Below are 18,428 nucleotides of genomic sequence, written 5' to 3' on the forward strand. Positions count from 1 at the left end.
TGTGATTTCAGTGGTAAAAGGACCAATATGTCCACTGCCAGATTGCATCAGTGAAGCTGAAAAAGCTATTTCTCTGTCTGTTATTGAAAAACATAAGCAATACTCTGATATATTACTGAATTACACTGAGAATGTATACACTGAATTTAACATCATCCAAGCACACTTTCACCTCTATTTTCCTTTCTCAACTCCACTTGACTCAGAGTAAGATTAGACATTTCTGTGAAGGAATAAAGATTCTGTTAAAGCATTCACACTGCTTATTGTACTAGATAGATAACACAATTTACACAGGACACACTTAATTTACACTAACATTTACACTATGCGATTGTAACCGAATGAATAGGACGAGTGGTGGTGATTGACGGTTGTGAGTACCAATCAGCAGGGAGGATCCACTATTTAAGAGCTGGTTGGTTATGGCCTGGGATGCGTCACGTCCGGCTCCTCCTCTCTTTCCGTTGTTGACAGTGGACACAGGTATGTTTCACTAGCATGTAGCAAGTTTTGTTGTTTGCTGTGTGCATGACAGTAATGATTCATGGCCATTCTAGCCTGTCTTTTCTCCTCCCTGGTTCCCTCGGCTTGTTTTAAGTGGATGCTAAAGACTACTAACCTCTCAGGTATGTGCGGACTGTTTTATGAAAAGTAGATTGGTTAGCTTTGTGGGGTTTGGGGATTAGTTGATGTTTCGCGCTGTGTGCAGTGTCCCCTGTATCTCAGCTGAACGGCAGTTATATGAATATCGTATACCTGTGTCTGTAAAGGGATAATAGAGCTCATCTCCACTTTTTCAGTAAGTGTTATGCATATAGTTAAATGCTGAGAATTTTAGCAGGTGATGTATGCATTACGGTAATTGTTTTCTGTGTGGATTTGTCTCAGGATCCTCTCTCCCGCTCGTGAGCGATTTGTTTCTGCTATAGTTGCCGTCCCGGTTGTTTCTCCGTTGCCATACTGCGAGAGCGCCGTATCGTCCAATTAATCAGGAGGATTGTCGCTGTCTGGTTTCTTTAAATTATAGTTTAGTGTATTTTGGAGTCGACGTTCACTATTTTGTGAAATAAGGAGAAAGTAACCCTGCGGTTGCTCCTTTTAAGCTGGTCTGAATTACTTGTTGTTTTGAAAAACTTGTTTTTTTGTTTTCTCTTTTTCTATTGTACCAATATCCGTATATTGTTTGTGACTTGATATGACTTTATTTTTGCCCTGTTTTTGTGATCAGTGATATAATCAATTTGTGCTTTATTGTTACTGTTTTGAAGTTGTTTGTTTTTTCCTTTCTTTCAGTCGCCGGGTCCCCACGGGTGACGGGTCTCTTGTGGTGGTGGTGGTGGTGCTCCTCCTACGGGCGGTGCTACACTTTTGAAGTGTTGTGGTTGCGTAAGCTGAGTGCACGGTGGTGTGTGTGTGCAAGTGTGCTTTTGATTTACTAGCTTTGTGACCCCTTCTCCGTGTGGTGAATCCCGGCCCTGTAAGGTTGTATTTCTTTTCTTTTCAGTTGTGTAATTAATAGTGATGTGAATTGTTGTATGTCATTTGTTGTTTTTGTTTGTCTTTAAGTCGATGTCAGCCATGCACTAACGAGTCATCAGACACATCTTGGTGCAATGGAGATTATTTTAATGTGAATCTCACACTCTTTTTAAATAGGATTTTGTATTAATAAAGTTTTGTATTTCTTTGATACCCACGTTTCCGTTCCCTTCCTTAAGAGAGTCGAACCTGTGTGACCTAAAATCTTAGGTATCAATCATATTTCCCGGGGTGAAATTCCCATGGGTGGCGTAGTCGAAGTCCCTTGTGTCTGAAACCTGGTATTGCTCCGTCACACAATGTATTTCATTTGTGATTTATTGCATTGATGAATCATTGATGAAAGAGTGAATGTTTTGGTGAAGTACCATCATGTTTCTTGTTCATTTCATCTCTCAGTTGCGTCTCTAAAGCTCTTATGCTTGTTTTCTGCTCTGTAACGGTGGCGGTCAGTTCTCTCAGCGCTGCATGGATGTCAGTGAAGAACAGATGGTAGTTTTGTTGGCTGTCAGTTGAAGCTTCATCTCTCAAAGTGTCTGTTTGAGGTGGATTCTGTCTTCCGTCCTCAGATCTGAGCTGTTGACTGATCTCATTCTCATTGAGTCCTCCATCTACCTGATGCTGTACGACACACACAAAGGTTTCCAACAGCAGCAGTAAACATACTAAACCCTTCATTCTTCACTGATGTTTGTTTCCAGCTCTTGCTCTTCATCCTCACAGCCTCTCATGTTCCTTTTATAGTGTCCTGATTTACTGTCTTTTGTATGTGATTTACATTGCTTCAGATAAATAAGTAGGTCAAGTTAATTGTTAATCATAATCAAAGGGATGTTCCGGGTTCAGTAGATGTTTATCTCAATTCACAACATTTGAGGCACTGTTGATTTCAACAGAAAATAAATGTGAAAATTTGGGCCCTTTCACACCTACCTTGTTTAGTCCGGACTTTCAGATTTTCAGTTTAATCCGAACCAAAATTACAGGTGTGAAACCTCCCCCGGACCAAAAAGACGAAATTTGGTCCGATGAAAAGAGGAAATCTCTGTCCGGGTCAAACTGAACAAAGGTTTGGTTCGTTTCTGGTGTGAAAGCATTTCTGTATGGTTCAGACTTTCGGACCATTTACAGGAAGTTCTGGCAGTTCCCCGCGTAGCCAAAAAAAAAGAAAAAAAAAGAAGATGGCAGGAAAAATGAGCCGTAGTAGCACATGGGGAGAGGAGGAGACAAGGTTTTTAATTGAAGTATGGTCTGACGACATAATAAGAAGTCAACTGGAAAAAACGCACAAAAATGGAGGTGCCAGAGCTCGCAGGATTTGTTGCAGTCTTCTCCTCCTTTCCTGCCGGCAACGATAAAATGTTTGCACATTTTATTTTCATTTGGCGAATTTGAATTAGCCTCGTGTATTGCTGGTGCTGCAGGTAATAATGCCATAAAAATAACAATATAGTTGCAACGATATGCGTCTGTTCATTCATGTTGTTAAAGTTACCCGCCGAATTGACAACACGCTGACTACAGACGCACGTCCGTTTACAAACCAATGTCAAGATGCAGCCCACATAGACGATGACGACAGGACGCAAGTACGTCACAGAAAGTTCTTTAGTGCGCTCGCATAATTGCAATGTGAAACCAAACCAGAACTTACTGAATGTATGAAATGTATCAAAACGTGAACTTTGGTTTGGACCTTGAGGTGTGAAATGCCCTTTGACTCAAAGTTGTTTTTATATATTTAGATTTATCTAGATCAGCGGTTGGCATCCTTATGGGACAGATAATCACAGAAGCACGTAATGTGAATGGATTGACGGATCTGTGCGCTAACGCAGTGTGACTGAGGAATGATTATCCATGTGCATATCTTACAAAAGTTATCAGGTTTACCAGCATAATGACAAAAAAAGTAATCATTGTATGTTTATTTACACAGTATAAAGCTTCAACATTATATATTTAAACATCATTTAATGTTTTTTTCTAATGAAACAACTGTTGCTGATGGAGTTTAACTTGTTGAATCCACAAAATTCCTTTAAATGTTATTTTCCCCCCAAATGCAACAACATCCAGTATTAACAGAAGTAGAACTGAATAATTCAATGGATTAATAAATACAAAAAAAAATTGAGGACAAAATCAGTTTCATTCTTTACTTGCTGTTGCTGTATAATTATATACAAAATATCCAGAAGATTACAGGCTATACATGTAAAATTCCTGGGTTACGACTGTAACCTCGGTTCCCTTAAAAATTATAATACAGAATTTGTATCGCTTCCGCGTATCCACGTGAACCGGAATTATCCCGACAACGCTTTATCTGTAGAGAGGTAAAGGGAGGGGAGGGAAGCTTTCACAGGGGAGAGACTAGTTTACATTTCAGGACTGCGTTTTCGTCCAGGCGCAGGTCCTTCATCAGATCTGGATACGCCCTGGATCCGGCAGACTGCGGTAAACCTTGTGATAAACAGAAAGACTAATATTAGCATAGACGCCATACACGTAAAGATTGGCAAGCATTTTCTTCATTGCAGAGAGCAGTATGTAAATCAGTGTATGTGTGTGTGTTGTGTGAGTGTGGTTTGAAAATGTTCACTTCCCTTTTCAGTGGTCGCCAGCTGATCGCCCCGAGTCCGACCCTCTCTGCCCTGCTCTCCGCTCTGCACGCTTCAGTCCGCCTTCTGCTTTCCTGGACATTCGTTGGCTGGCTTATTTGCACAATTTGCATTTCGTGCAGTCTCTGAACGCATGGTCATCAGTCCAACACAAGCTGCAATTCCACTTTTTCTGGTATCCATCACCTCTCTTCTTCTTATGCGATTGGGGTGCGCTGACATTAGATTGGACTCGCACAAACGCCAGCTGAAGCTCTCTCTCCCCCTTTGCCTTGGCCTTTTCTTTCTTTGTCAACAGCTGCTCTTCTGCGTGCACAGCATGTGCCATAGTGGAGGTCAGCCGTCCATTCTTCCACTCGATGTAGCTTGTTTTCACCGCCTGCGAGATTTCTGGTCTCAGTCCATTCAGAAAACAACTTTGCAAATGACACTCCCACGTACCTGGTTGATTTCCTCTGTCAGCAGGCTCTGTCAAGCCGCTGTGTTTTTGAAATGCGGGGCTCTAGAGTGCGACCAAATTTTGTAAGGGTGCGACTAAAATTTTTCCTAGGTCGTACCGGTGCACCTAACGTCCTCGCATCCGCTGCCTCTCCACGAACTAAGCGTTTGTTCTCTTTTGACGGAACTCACACTCTTCTCTCACGCGGTGCCACAGCTCGCACACTACAGCCCTGCTTAATGAGTGACGACGGAGGACAGAATTAAACATTCAAATGTGAACGGTGACACTTAAGGTCTGTGATATTAGTCTGATTTTATTTTAGATTTCGGCTTCCAAAGATTATAAAAAATAATATATTGAGGTAAAACCATTAAAAACTACAGCCGCATTCTGTCTATCTAAACTTCTTCCCTTCGCAGCATTACGCTGTCATTTCTCCCTAAAACTCAAACTTAGCGACCAGAGGCGGACAGAGTACACAGCTTCATTACTTGAGTAAAAGTACAGATACCCCTTGCTAAATTTTACTCAAGTACAAGTAAAAGTACTACAGTCAGATGTCTACTTAAGTAAAAGTACTGAAGTACTTGTTTTTAAAAGTACTTTAGTATCAAGAGTGGCTCTGTTAGCGACAGAATCAGCACGATCGGTGATTGTTGTAAAATGCAGTCTAGCTACTGTTGCTAAATTGTGGGACGCGTTAAATAATTAAAAGAGCTATTAAAAGCACAAAAATCTGCGCAAGAGATGCTGTTCGCAAGATTGCGTGCTCCGAAACAGACCGAGACAAGCAAATTATATAATTGTACTTTGGGTTTCATGTGCGCGTCTAAACGATCAAATGTACACAAAAGTATGTCAAAATGACCGGCTTGGAGATTCACTAAAAACAGTTTTGTTTTCAATGTATACATTTGTATCAGTTTATGTGTTACCTGGGAATTGAACCCAATTGAACCTATGTGCTGATAATGCAATGCAATACCAATTGAGCTACAGGAACACTTTCAGCTCAGATGTTTTAGAAATATCTAGTTTTTCCTTTTGTGATATTGTTTTCAGGCTACAATACCTTACTTTCCCCCTTTTCCTTAGACTCCTCATGATTAAACTCCAAAGCAACCTTGGGATTTTTTAGGGCAAACCTGGACAGCTGCTCTTCAACTATGATCAAAAGGCTCTAGCTGGAAATAAATTGTATACGGCAGGAAGACTAATGGCCTGGTCCATAATTCACAATGGGCCAGACATGAATTGCATAAACAAGGAACTTTTCATCATCATGTGTGGCCAGAAACCAGACCTCATTTGATCGTACTATTTTCCTGTAAAATTACCTCGCAGAAAAGCTGGCAAAGGTAACTTTTACATGCCACATAAGTAACACATATTCAGTAACTGTAATAATATTTTTCAATGCCATGTGTTTTTTCAATGATTTTAGGTTGTTAGGTGCAGCACAGCAGAGGAGCTGACAGAGCTTAAAGGGGTCATATAATGGTACATGCACTTTACAAGTTGATTGTACTGAAATGTGTGTTGGCAGTGCCTGTACACAACCATTTTTATCTCCTTATATGTTTTCCCCTGTCTCAAATCAAGCCGTTCGATCTTGTGACGTCACAAGATCGGACGCCCCTACCACGATTGTTGATTGACAGCAGCGTTTCAACACAGACCCACCCTTGCTCGTGAGCGAGCTTGTCTGTCATCATAGTCCGTGCGTCATTGTTGATACGCTGGAGCACTGTCTATGAGCAGAATGATGTTTTATTAACAAGGTTCGGGAGGAGCACGTTCAGATAATTAACACAAGTGGAGAGCACTCAGCAATCAATGGTAAGAGGTGTATATATACTCAGCAGTCTCACCTCATTCCATAGACAGTTTTGCAGCATCCCTCCACCACCCCTTCTCCATGCTTCTAGTCCTAAACACTTACATACGGGGGGAGTACTCTGGGTTCGGGCCGAACTCCGAGCTCGGAGCCCTCCCTCCGGACAGCACGCCAAATACGCATTAAACTTTACCCCTTCAAATTATATGTAAGTGTGAACTTGTGAAATGGCATCTAAGCGATTGTGGTGTTCTGTGCTTGGGTGTAATAAGGAACACAGCAGTCATTTTGATGTTCCTAAATCCGAACCGCTGAAGACACAGTGGCTGAGTTTTGTTTTCAAAGGGAATATTCCCCACGATCAACGTCAATGCTTTCATGTTTGCGCGAATCATTTCACACACCAGACTGCTTTACAAACGAGGGTCAGTAACGTTATAAAGCTGGTTTTGCTAAGAAGCTGCTCCTGAAAAAAGGATCGGTACCAACTATTCGCGTAATGTTTTATTAACCTTGTAAGATAATTGTGTGATTCTGACTGGTCAATTTAGCTCAAAGGAATTATTAATTAATTTATAGGGAATTCGAAAGAATCACTTATTACAACCGAGCAAATGACTCGTTCGCGGTTCATTTGAACTAGCTGTAATTCTCAGCTCTGCAGCGAGTATAAATATCCAAAACTATAGTGAAACACTATAGTTAGCAAGGTAACTTAGATCAGCAGTTTAAGACATTAAATTCGTAAGCACATAACACAAGTAAGACTTCTCTTTAAAATACAAACAAGTACTACTTTATTGATAAACTAATAATACAATAAATACAATAATACAATAATAAAACTAATATCTAACACAAACACACGCACACACACATTCATACGAGTTGCAGAAAGGAATAGAGTGAGGAAAGAGTGAGATGATGAGTGAGATGATGAAATCTCACGATTCTATATGCACTTATAAGACATGACCTAAACGAACCATCAAACATTAATTTAACCTTTCTATCGTTTCGTAGGTTATTAAATCTATATAAAAATACACCAGTTCAGCTTAAGAGTCTGGAGGTTACTTGCTCGTTTTGCGTTCCTTTTGGGAATTCCTTTGGTCGGCGTCAAAGGGGGTTTCCCGAGTTCGTTCGTTGGCTGGTGTCCCAGTGCTCGGATAGATGGGGCGGCCAGTCACGTGGTGTGCTGGCGGATGAATGAAAGCTCTGTTGAAGCTGGCTTTGCAGAAGAAACGTGGACCGAAATCTTGCCGCAAAACTTAACTTAGAACCGAGACTCACAACGGAAAAGAAAGGAAACTAAGAAAAGAAAGGAAATTGAGGCGAGAGTAGATGATGGCTTGAATGAAGTTGTTTAACCCATGTTCTTCTGATCTTGATTTGGGTTCTTTCGTCTTTGCGCGTCTACATGGTTACTAGTCTGGTTTATATCTTCATCTCCCGCTGCATTTTGTTCTGCACTAAACTTAAACTTTGTCCTGGTGTTAAGATTTTAAACTCAAATGTCTGCCCAGCCTCCTGGATCAGTCTTGACCAAATAGACACTGTCTTTATTTAGGAGGTGGCGTTCTCTTCACTTCTTATCATAAATCAAGTTTATCTGTGCTCTCCTTACTCTCTAAGCTCTAGCAGAGAGGAAAGAGGCCACAGTTTAGACATTATTAATATTATAAGAATGCGGAACATTTTACACAGATTTCACTCAAGCCATCTTTTGAATTAAGAACATACGATCGTACTGATAGGAAGCACGACACACTTTCATTCAAGCATCTAATAGTTATAACAATTACATGAATTATATGGGATCTAAGCATATTAGACACACATATATATTGTAGACACAAAATAGAATCATGTAGTTGCATGATGTTTGATTATAAGTCCATCGAGAATTGTTCTGGGATGATTTTTTTTGTAGTCAAAATCTTAGTTCTTGTGGTTTGAAGAGATTAGAACTCTGGTTTGGTCATTCAGAGGTCCTTAAGGAGGAGGGGTCTGGAATGTTGTGGGGTCCAGCAACTTCTGCTGTTATCTTGATCGGGCACTGAGTTGTGCCATCTCTGAGCCAATCATTCTTTTCCAAGCTATCTCACATTGACAAGTTCTTCCTTTAGTTGGGCTCATAAAAGTTCTTAGGTAGACTGGCTGGAGCCGGGATGGGTGATTTGGGGCTTGGAATGTTTAGTTCTGTGTGGAGTTACGTTTGAACAAATCACCTGGAATATTCATTTGTGTTTTGGTTCGCACTCAATCCTGCAACCTTTATATTAATCTTTGCAAATCACGCACGCTTCATGATGAATGTGTCTAAGGTTTACACTCAGGTTACATTACGCCATGTTTTCTATATACGACGTTCTCAATATAATTCATAATCCCACGTTTATAATGAACAACGCGTTATGGTTATTGTGTTATGGTGTACGCACAGAACAGAGGGGCGGGGTGAGCAAAGCTCATTATCATTTAAAGACACATGCACTGAATCTTTTGAATTTTTTATAACAGTTCTGGTAAACATTTTGGGGCAAGATCTAAATGTATTTTATTGTCAAAGAATAAGTAAATCAGAAAACACTTTTGGTGTGGGAACTGGGCACTTTTATTTCACCAGCATTCCAGGAGACTTCAACACTGACATTGAACGCACATGACCTTAAATTAAAATGACTATTACAACTGTAACCGCACTGGCATTAGTAGTACATTTAACATTAGCTCAAATGATCTATAGGGAATTTTAATAATTAATCATGAATATGATTAATATTTTGCATATTACAGTTACATTAATTTATCGAAACTGAAACTAGATCGATATGTATATATGAATAACCAATCACAACGAATTATAATTCCTCATTCATATATCCATAATCTTATTTCAAATCGAAGTTATGGGATAACTTTCAATGGAATTAATTTAGTTATCAAACAATCTGTTTGTCCAGCAAACATTAACGTAAGATTAACTTATCAAATCTCAAGTAAAATTATCCTTCTTACAAACGCAAGAGAGAGTATTTTTTTCTGGCCTTGGAAAAAAAACCAACTCTCTGTGTTTATAAAATTAGGTTACTGAAATCGTAACAAGATAAAGCATGTAGCTTAAGATCAACAAATCATTGACTTCGTAAAATGAGCATTGAGACAATCAGGAATATATGGAATTTAATAATTGAACTAATGAATACATAACTACGATTCACACAGAGTAAATATGTATGTATATACAGAACACGTAAACAAATACAAGACTAAACGCATAACGAAAATGAGAGAGAGAGATCGGAAAATGAGAGAGATGGAGAGGATGGGCGAGCGAAAGTGAAAGCAACAGATCATCTGAAATGATCACAGTAGACTAAATCACAGACAGTAACCTTTTTTTTTTTGGCAAAATATTTTTATTAAGATTTTCTTCACGTAAATACAATCACAGTCTTGTTAATACAAAATTGTCCATGTGAACATAATGACTGCATTACATGAATTTAAACCCATTAAAAGCAGGAATTAAGCAGGAAAGAACTAATACAGTGAACAACGCTTCTCTCTTCAACATAGGTCATTAAGCATAGAAAATAAAAACATAGTATAACATATAATCTTATCTCAAAGTGTACATTATTCCACATTTATTTAAATGAAATTTAAACTTAAGCTTAAATTGTGGAACTACAGGTTTCCTTGTCTCAAAAGTCCAAAAAATCATCTGTCAAATCTAAGTCCTTAATAAAGTCTATGAAAGGTCCCCAAATCCTATCGAATAAATGTTGTTTAGATTTCCTAATGTATGTTATTCTCTCTAGAGGGAGGCTGGACATCATCTGCTTTAACCACTGGGTGGCGCTGGGTCTGTTCACATTCTTCCAAGACAAAGCTATACATTTCTTTGCAGACAATAAACTTATATTTATAAAAGTACATTCAGTTTTGCTATAATTATGTTTGTCTGGGTACAAGGCTAATAAAAACAATTTTGGGTCCAGTACTATCTGTTTAGAAGTAATTTTTTCAATTAAATTTTTTACCTCCTCCCAGAAGATTTTTATTTGCCTGCATTCCCACATGCAATGTATTAGAGTCCCTCTAGAGCCACACTTTGTGCATGCATCCGGTATATTATTATTATATTCATTTAGTTGTACAGGTGTAATATATACGCGCATGAGCCATTTATATTGTAGCATTCTAAGACGGCTATTTATAGACATGGTATGGGTTTTAACACAAGCCCTTTCCCACTCCTGCTCTCCAAGCGATAATGACAGATCCACATTCCATGACATAAGTTTATCCCTCGAATTCTCTGCTACAGTGGAGATCAACAGATTATAAAAATCAGAAATAATGCCTTTTCTCAATTTATTTTTAACCAACAACTTTTCTAGCGATGTAAGGGGAGGTTTACTTAGATTACTATGATTTGCTTTCACAAAACTTCTCAACTGAAGGTATTTAAAATAGTGTTTTTTATCAAGCTTAAATTTGGATTGTAACTCTTCAAAGGACATAAATATATCAGACTCTGATGGATAAAGGTCATTAATTGTTTTAAGTCCTACAGACGCCCATCGTTTGAAAGTTGCATCTGCCCTTCCTGGTATAAAGAGCTGATTGCCCCATATTGGGCTAAATTGTGACAAAGTGTTTGATTCTTTGAACGATTTTCTTACATCATACCAGACTTTAATCATATTTTTAAGTATTGGATTTCTAGTTTGTTTTCGTAGGTTTTTTGCCCTGTCAGAATACATGAATAATGGGAGAGATAATTTTAAATCATGAGACTCCATTTCGACCCAATGTGGATTGTTTTTGCTTGAAAAGTAAAAGATGATAGTCCTTAACTGTGTGGCCCAATAATAGAATTTAAAGTTGGGACACTTTAGCCCTCCACCATCGAATGGTAAATAGAGTAAGGAAAGACGAATCTTAGGCCTCCCATTATTCCATATAAAGCCCACAGTAATTTTTTTCAACCATATAAAAAATTCCGGAGGAGGTGGCAGCGGAACGTTTTGAAAAAGGTAAAGTAATTTTGGCAGTACATTCATTTTTAGAATATTGACTCTTCCCATTACAGATATAGGCATGGTTGTCCATCTGTTAATTGAATCATTTATTGTTTTCATTAGATTCTCATAGTTAGTTTTAACAACCTGATTAAGTACTGGAAAAATCTGGACTCCTAAATAGGTAAAATTTTCCACTACTGTAAATTGAGTAGTCTCACAAAAAGGATTGTTCCTTTCAGCTACATTTAATAAGAGAATGGAGGATTTAGTATGGTTTACTTTATAACCTGATATTTTCCCAAACTCCTGAATCACTTTCACCACCGCCGGGATTGACGTCTTGAGATTTGTCAAAAATAAAATGACATCATCCGCAAACAAAGAGATTCTGTGCTCCGTGGGTCCCACTGTAATTCCCGAGATTTGTGGATGGATGCGAATGGCCGTTGCCAAAGGCTCTATTGCTAGCGTAAATAGCAAGGGAGAGAGCGGACATCCCTGCCTACAACCCTTTTTAATTTTAATTGGCTCTGAAAATAACTTATTTGACATGATTTCCGCAGTCAGGTTACTATAGAGTATTTTAACCCATTTAATAAAGTTAGTTCCACATCCAAACCTTTCCAGAACATGAAAAAGATAGGGCCATTCGACCCTATCAAAGGCCTTTTCTGCGTCCAACGATAGGAGCGCAGTATCTTGGGTATTTTCCTTAGACCAAATAACATTCAAAACCCTTCTTACATTATGATAACCTTGTCTTCCCATTATAAACCCATTCTGATCCCTATTTATTATGTCCGGCAGGATTTTTTGAAGCCTTATTGCTAAAAGTTTACAAATGATCTTGAGATCAGAATTTAGTAAACTGATAGGTCTTAAGTTTTCACATTTATCAGGGGGTTTACCAGGCTTTGGTAGCAAAGTAATTAGGGCATGATTCATGGAAGATGGAAGTTCGCCTTTTTCGAATGCCTCTGTAAACATATCTAATAGAGGTATTAACAATTTATCTTTAAATTTTTTATAAAGATCAGTGGGAATACCATCTGGTCCTGCTTGCTTACCAGAATTCATTCCATCAATTGCCCGTGATATTTCCACTTTATTTATTCCTATATTTAAATTAACCCTCGAATCATCTGAAATAACTGGAATATTTAGCGCATTCAAAAAATTGTTAGGTCGTTACCATCATGATTTCCTTGGGAATCATATAACTTCTGGTAGTAGTCTTTAAATGCATTATTAATATCTCTAGGATCTGTGAGCGTTTTTTCCTGTGTTTTAATAGATATAATTGGTGTTGATGATTCAAGTTGTTTAATTTGCCAGGCTAATAATTTTCCTGCTTTATCTCCTTGTTCATAAAATGACTGTTTTAATCTTAAAAGACTACATGCAGCCCTAAAACTAGATTGTTTATCATATTCAGCTCTTAGTAACAGCAATTCTTTTTTCAAATCTGTGTCATTTGTTTGATAAACCCTTTCCTGAATGGTCCTGATTTTAGTTTCTAATTCCAACCTATCCCTTCTAGCTTTCTTAGATTTGTTGCCCGTGTAGCTAATAATATGCCCCCTAAGAAAAGCTTTAAAAGCATCCCATCTCACGCACGCTGACGTTTGATTTGTATTTATTTGAAAAAAATCTTCAATTTGTTGTCCAATATACTTAACAAACTCTTCATCCTGCAGCCATCTATGCTGGAAGCGCCATCTAGGTGGGTCACATGTAAGTTTGTCGTCTCTATATATAAGACAACAAGGTGCATGATCTGAGACTACTATGCTGTCGTATAAACAATCTTGGATTTTGGATAGTAGTTCTGATGATATTAAGAAATAATCTATTCTCGAGTATGTCTGAAATGTTGCTGAATAGCATGAATAGACTTTGGTTTGTTGGTGCAATTCCCTAAAGATGTCCAGCAATCTAAAATCTTTTATAAAGCTTTGTAAGGTCATCCTGCAGTTGTTATGTGATTGGTCTGTTCCTGCGGATCTATCTATGCCTGGATAAAGGGTACAATTTAGACATATTTAGACATAACTTGTTTAATCTTCTTAACGCGTTGTAGGCCCCTGCAGTTCCACGTAACAAACTTCAGGTTCAGTGTTTGTGACATTTGAGATATATCAAAACTGTAAAATCAGGAAATAATTATTTACCTCATAAGAAAGGATTTTTCCATGGAGAAGAGTAACCAACCCGGATATGAGAACGTATATCCAACACCATGAACACGAACTACCCCTCGTTACTTCCCCATATGGGTATCCCTCCCTCGACAGTATGTCTCCCGCTATCGCATACGACCACTCCACACACATTGAGGAGCAGCCTAACCACTCTTCTCTAGCCAAACCAGACCCCTTACTACCGATGCTGTTCACTATTAGTAACAATCAATTAACTACTCTTGTTTCACTACAATTTTACACCCTTTGTGCTCTTTTTATAACGCACAGTAAGTGCGCCTCCATATACAATCTTGTGGAAAAAAAAATATATACAAAATACAAAATAATAATAATAATTAATAATAATAAAAATAAAATATGCACCAATAAAACTGAACACTTCAAAACTTCGAGTTATCTCAATATCAAAAATCTAAACAAAGACAGGTGTTTACCACACAGCGTACCTGGAAATTACTCACTGATAGGAAAGTAAAGAAAAAGTGTGATTTAGTCCAAAGCTGGCAGTGATTCATCCTCTTCTGCCGCCTTCTGAACTTTCTTCACAAACTCTCATGCCGTCGCTGCTATTGTAAAGGAATGAGTCTGACCCTCATAAGTCACCAACAATTTGGCCGGGTGGGCCACTCCGTGCCGCAGCCCCATTTTGCGTAACTCCGCTCGAACCGAATCAAACTGCTTCCGTATTTGATGTAGTCCAGCTGCTGTGTCCGGATAAATCCGTACCTGTTGCTTTTGGAACCGAATGTCATTTCTTACTCGTGCTGCTGCAAAAATCACCTGTTTATCCTTGTAGTTGAGGAATCTCATTATGAGAGTGCGAGGTGGTGTGTTGCTGTCCTTCTTAGGTCCAATTCGGTGCGCTCGTTCTATGACAACTGCCCCTGTGCCGAGCATCTCCGGTAACCACCTCTCTAAGAACACACATGGGTCCTGTCCTTCAGCTCCCTCTGGCAGATTGACCAGTCTTAGATTGTTTCGTCTAGATCTTGCCTCGAGGTCCATGACTTTGTCTTCCAGTACTTTCTCGTTGGACTCCAGTGTGTTCACTTTAGCACGTAGGATTTCTATCACGTCTTCTGCATCAGAGATGCGGGTTTCCGTTTGTGATACTCGCCGGATACAGTCATTTATCTCTTTCCTCAAACCGTCAATGGACTCCACCACTTTGTCGAATCTAGAGGAAAAATCCATTTTCATGGAGTTGACAGTGGACAGTATTTCGTCTAACTTGCTGTTTTGGGTTTTCTGTTTATCTTCTCCGCCGGACACCGCCATTAGAGCAGAGCTAGCATTAGAGCAAGAACTCGGGCTAGTATTAGCATTAGCCTTCTGCGCTTCACCACGAAGATGATAGTCTGTCAGCTTGGGTTGTTTTGATTTTTCGCTTGCTTCTTGGCTAGTTTTTGCTGCTTTAGGCATAATTCTGTCCACACGAGTGTATTAACGCGCCACTTTATTGCAAAAGAGAGGTTTTTAAAGAAATTTTGACAAGAACAGCAGAGCAGTACAAAACACGTCCTTTCACGTGGCCGCCATAACCGGAAGTCCAGACAGTAACCTTTTGAAAGAGACAACTAGAAATCACATCACCTTGAAACAAGGGGATATACAACCTTAAACAGCCTTTAGATTTCGGTACTTGCATGTGGTCTGTGGTGTTGAAGCAAGAAAGCACGCGTGTCGTTCTGAGTGAAGGCGTGCTTGTTCTCCCGTGTCTTCCGGTGCGAGCGTAGTCGTGGGGATTTCAAAAGAGTCTTTTTCTTTGAGTTGAAGTTGCTGAAGTTCGTTTCGCTGAACGTAGGGAGAGTCCGAAGACGAAAATAAAGAAAAGACTTAAAGAAAATAAAAGAGAAAATGGAGAAAGGAGAATGCTCCCACAAAGGGAGCCATGGACCCAGAAAACCTCTCACCGAACAAGTGCTCACAGAGAGACTTCGGTGTCAGTCTCTTATGGAGAGGATGGGTTCACGCCTCTGTTCGCACGAACAACCAATGAACGTCCAAAGATCTGAAGCGGGAAAAAGTTCCTTTGTCTCTGCCTGGGGGAGACACCCACTCGAGGGAGTTATGGTGTTGTCAGAATTTAGACGGGGCTAAAAAATAAAACACTATTGATTAAAGAATACATTTCAAAACCACACCTCTATTATAAAGCAAAACTAATCACACATACATATCAGAAGGTGTACATTCAAGAGCATATTTCTATATGAAGTTGCACCCAAAGGATGTTTTGTGTGTGTGTGTGTGTATGTGTGTGTGTGTATGTCACATAGAAAGTTTCGTTATCTCTCTGGTGCAGAGAGAGAGGAAGGGGGTTTGGAATGCAGAACTTTGCAAAGTTAAGGGAATGTGTTGACTGGTTATCCTCCAAGGTGCAATAAAGTGTCGCGAAAGACCATTTGTCGCAGACTAGCTGGAGCCGAAGCATGATTTGCACTCACGAGTTCAAAAGCTTTTGTATTCAAGAAGAAATGTTTTTAGCAACACAGAGTATTTGAATTTGTTAATTCGAAACCAAACGAACGAATGATTCAATAGCCAATGTTGCTACACAACATCTTACCATATTTAAATATTAAAAGAATGACTATTAAAGTCATAGACGCAAGCTGCAATCATTTGGGTCCATTCAAATGTAAAAAGGTGACCAAATTTCACAAAAAGAGGTTGTGGATGTTTTGGACATAAAATAGACATAAAAAAAAAATCTTTTGGTGTCATAAAATAAAATAGAAGATGAAAGCAATAATGTATAATGGAACATACTCTGATTAAACTTAAAAGGTTAGCTCTATTTTTTGTCCATTTAACCCTTAAAGACCTAGAACATTTTTGGGGCGCCTGACTCACCTGTACTTTTCTTTGTTTTTCTAACCCATTCTAGCAGCAAGCATCAAGTGCCATATATAATTTTAAACAGGAGAATCTAAAGTTTCCAGCTAGCTCATTTAAAGTTCAAGTTTTACATTTATTTTGTCAGAGAATTTATGAAATTAACAGGATTTTAAGAAAAACGGCAGCAAAAAATGTGGTGTTTTCAGTGTGAACTCAAACAGAACTTCCTGAAGTTTTGTTTTTTTTCTTTTAGAAAGTTAGACTTGGTTGTTTTAGACTTCCAGATGAAATTTTGTCTACATGTAACAATCCCTCAGCAAGTTATAGCCATTTATTATAATATTATTCTAGGCGTTTTTGAGTAAAAACAGGTGTATTACATTTACTGACAATGTAGATTGTGTCCAAATAAGTTCAGGAAGTAAAGTACATAGAAAAGTTGTTATATTACAACAGAACACTGAAGCAAACATTTTTCTTCAGAAAATTATATTATAATTTGAACATGAACAACAAATGCAAACAATATAACAAGTAGTGACAACTGTGCAATATAAATACTAACAATACAATATACAGAGTGTATTGAAAATAATCTTCACAAACTAAATACAAAAAGAAATAAACAGTGCAAATGAAGAAATGGTTCATTGAGGGTAATATACTGAGTGCTAATGAACAAATAGTGCAAATAATCTTCACAAACTAAATACAAATAGATAAATAAACAGTGCAAATGATTCAAACAATCTTCTGAATCAGAAGGTTCCACCAGGTCTAACGACTCGTTTAAAAAAATCAATTCTAACACATCCTCCGATTTGTACTGCTGTTTTTTTTTTTACATACTCATGCTCTTTCGTGTTTTATGCTCTTTCATGTTTTGCGCTCTTTCGTGTTTTGCGATATGGTCAAAAACTTTGCATCCGTTAGTTTTCATGCGTAGTTTTCAATATATTGTGTTTGTTAAAAATGTATAAAGAAATGTGATTGGTTGTTAAAATCACCAATCACTATGTTTGTTGGTTGAGTTGATGACCGTTTGGACGAATCTGGGCATGGGGGTGGGACTAAGCATCAACAATCGTTCCTGTTTGGCTCAGAGAAAGAAACCACATGTGTTTCCTTGACGAATCACTGCTGCAGATTTTGGTGACGCAATCACCGGCACTACGGAGCCACTGAATGACCAATAGAGACACCCGTGATAACACGGGAAAGCTGAGAATCTCATCTTTACGGTGCATTTTAAAGCATACAGATTGGATTAGCGACTCAAAAGTTATTAAACATTTTAGAACAATAGTTATTTTATGCCGCGGGCGGCTGTATCGGTCTTTAAGGGTTAATGAAAGTCAACCATAACATGTAGTCATAAGTTCTATTTTGGGATGAACTCGTCCTTTCCTAAGATTGATTTAAAGATGTCAAAAAAAGACAAAACATTGAGAATGATGTCTGATCCAAGTTCTGCTTGTGCCCCACCAAGTGGATCAGGGCTCCAGACTAACTTTTTGCCTTGGTTGCACTGGTGCGCCTAACTTTTTTATTTAGGTGCACCAGCACAAAATTTGGGTGCACCCAAATTTTTCCTCGGCTCGCGTCACCTTTAACGCCACAATTTCAAGGTCACCTTTTTATCACGCTCTATACATATTCATATATATTATGTAAATGATTTTAAACAAGAAGGTGTAGGTAAATACTTTTTTTCTTTTTTTTTGAAGCACAATTAACAGTATTCCTACTCTTACCAATACTGCTTATCGATCCGGTACTTTAACTGTATTCTTATGGTTCTTTTTGTTTTATATATATAATAAACAAAGATAAACAATAGATAAACAAAAAATAAACAATTAAACAAAGATACACATTATATATATAGCCTACACAGTGCTT

The 18,428-nt window shown here is 38.4% G+C and overlaps 1 long non-coding RNA gene across 1 annotated transcript; it reads left to right on the top strand.

The window, feature by feature from the left end:
- The first annotated feature begins 338 nt into the window (after positions 1-338).
- LOC311081760 lies at positions 339-1,695 on the top strand. The gene is made up of 2 exons (XR_014606003.1): positions 339-629; positions 713-1,695. It is a non-coding gene; the product is annotated as an uncharacterized lncRNA (long non-coding RNA).
- Positions 1,696-18,428: the final 16,733 nt, after the last annotated feature.

Source organism: Abramis brama (genome assembly GCF_963993115.1).
Source record: "Abramis brama genome assembly, chromosome: 4".
In the NCBI taxonomy this organism is placed as follows: Eukaryota; Metazoa; Chordata; class Actinopteri; order Cypriniformes; family Leuciscidae; genus Abramis; species Abramis brama.